This window comes from Drosophila hydei, unplaced genomic scaffold (genome assembly GCF_003285905.1).
Source record: "Drosophila hydei strain 15085-1641.00,03,60 unplaced genomic scaffold, DhydRS2 tig00000001-arrow-pilon, whole genome shotgun sequence".
Classification (NCBI taxonomy): Eukaryota; Metazoa; Arthropoda; class Insecta; order Diptera; family Drosophilidae; genus Drosophila; species Drosophila hydei.
In genome coordinates this window covers 10,551,791-10,554,101 of record NW_022045643.1, presented here as the reverse complement: position 1 = coordinate 10,554,101, position 2,311 = coordinate 10,551,791, and the positions used below count along the sequence as shown (strand labels likewise).

Genomic DNA, 2,311 nt, shown 5'->3' with positions numbered 1-2,311 from the left:
TAGGCTTATTTAAAGGGGGAAGCACACGTAAATGTCTATGCTGGCAGCTCACACGTTTGCCTAGGAAATGCGAGAGAAGGAAGGTAAATTCAGGCCTTTGGCTTTAGAGTTATTTTGAAGTCTCCTTCAAGTCGTGCCGCGGCCTAATTGTAAAAGTTTTATTTGCACTGATGTCATAGCAAAGCCTGATTAACTTGAAGTTATGAGTAGACAGTGAAAACGGTGGAGTTATTGGAAGCATCTGTGGAATAAGCCGAAATTGAGCCGTGATAAGGAAACTAATTTTAAGATTCTTATCTCTCTTTGAGGCCCCCTTCCAAATGCCTTAGTCTCAAATCAAAGCCGAGCATTGCCCAACACAGCCTGGCAACAAATTTTCGCCCCAGCTGCTCAGTTAAATACGTATTTAAGGAAAATGTTGCCACGTCCGCGTCCGCGTCCCCTGCCGGCAAACAATTATAAATCTGTACAAAGAAGGTGGCACGGCCGCATTTTTGGTTTTTCAGAAAGTTTTCACCATTTTGCTTCAAATTGAAAACCATTTGCTGAAAGGGAGCAAGCGAAAGGGCAATGGACAACAGGACGCAAGACGCAAGGCACAAGGCGCATGCCGAAAGAAGATTACCTCATTAATTTCTATTAAAATTAAAATAAGTTTTGTGCTTTTGCAAAATGGCCCACAACGAGGCACAAAACGAGGCAAGCGACGCACAAGCATATAAAATAAATAAATAAATAAAAGACAGAGAGAACGAGGAGGAATAGATGGACAACTGAGGGACATTTCGAGCTGCTGGGTTGAATGACTTTGTGGTCCATTGAAAAGTGAACGAACACAATTTCCTACTTACAACACATTTTGTAAATATTTAATAGGTGGCCAAGGACAAGGCCTGTTTCTGGTTTCTGGTCTCTGGTTTCTGGTTCCTGATTACTGGCGACTGGCTTCCAGCTTCGGCGCCTGGTCTGGGGCTGGACTTGGCTTGGGTCCATCATAACCACAATTGAAAGTTATTAGTCGAGCCCAGTTGGCGTCCAGCTGTGTCTAATGATTTTGCTTCACCATTTTTTACGCTCGGCTGAAGGTGTCAGCATTTGGGGGCAGCGCATTATAAATGCTAAGCAGCAAGCACGATAAACAGGGGTATTCCAGCAAAGTAAATACGCTCCAATTGACTCAACTCATTCATAATTTCAGATGCTTTCGAATGCCATATTGCGAGCATGATAAGCCGACTTATTCCTTCCAAGTTAATGTGCTTCACTCAACTTTCTAAGAATTTCCAGAGATTTTGTATGCAAGAAAGGAAGCGTGTAATTCCCGCAATAGAAACCTGCCCCAACGGGAGCAAATTAAGTGGAATTCGAGACAATCTGAAAAGTGAAAATGCAGGAACGATAAAAAGTTGTGTTCTATGCAATTTTTATAACTTTTCGCTTTTAGCTAAAATTATTTTAAAATTTTTAAAAACTTAAATAGTTTGATATAGGTAAGATAAACAGGGGTATTCCCTTATATTAGGTGTGCCTCAAGTGAGTTAGCTTTTACTGACTTTTTTATATGAAATTAAATCAGATGTATTTCAGAAAATAAAATATATTGTTAAAGTCTTGTAGAAAATCAAGTTTTATGAAACATTTTCATATATAATATCAATAAATATGGATTAATTCTTTGCTTATTTCAAACGCATAAGAAGACCAAGGCTTAAGAATAAATATTTTTAAAATGTTATTCTTTTCATTAGTAATAAAAGAACACTCCTCATGAAATTCTTTTCCTATTTCTATTTGCAAATGCCTAGAATTAATCGTTATTTTATTTAATATTCCACTTCACGCTCAGCAATAAATATTCCTCTAGAATCTAGAGTTGCTTTTAGCTGACAAAGTCTTGATCTTATCATTCGCAACTATTTGCCTTTGGTATATAACTAATTAGTTATTTATTTATTTTTAGCCTATGTTTTTTTTATAAATATTTCGAATGCTTTGGAGACTTGCTGGATGCGCAGCTCTGCTCATGGTCCTCCCCTTGGTGGCATTGTGTTAGAACACTTTGATGTCGTTTTTGGACAGCTTGCAATGGCTAAGCACTCGAGAATAAAACAAAAAACATAAAATATATCCTGCTAGTGGGATGAAGACGCAGCGAAGAAATACAAAACTGAAATGAAAGGACATTTTGCACGCGCTGCCGCCTTAATGACGACGATTAAAATGCGCTCCACAAAAGTTGCGCCTCGTAAGTAGAGCGCTGGGAAGAGCCTGAGGAGGGGAGAGCTGCCACGCAGGTGCAAGCCGGTCGCTA

The 2,311-nt window shown here is 39.1% G+C and overlaps 1 long non-coding RNA gene across 1 annotated transcript; it reads left to right on the top strand.

Moving 5' to 3' along the window:
* The first annotated feature begins 746 nt into the window (after window positions 1-746).
* On the top strand, window positions 747-1,391 carry LOC111593130. The gene is made up of 3 exons (XR_002751016.2): window positions 747-825; window positions 877-1,144; window positions 1,199-1,391. It is a non-coding gene; the product is annotated as an uncharacterized LOC111593130 (long non-coding RNA).
* The last annotated feature ends 920 nt before the right edge of the window (window positions 1,392-2,311 follow it).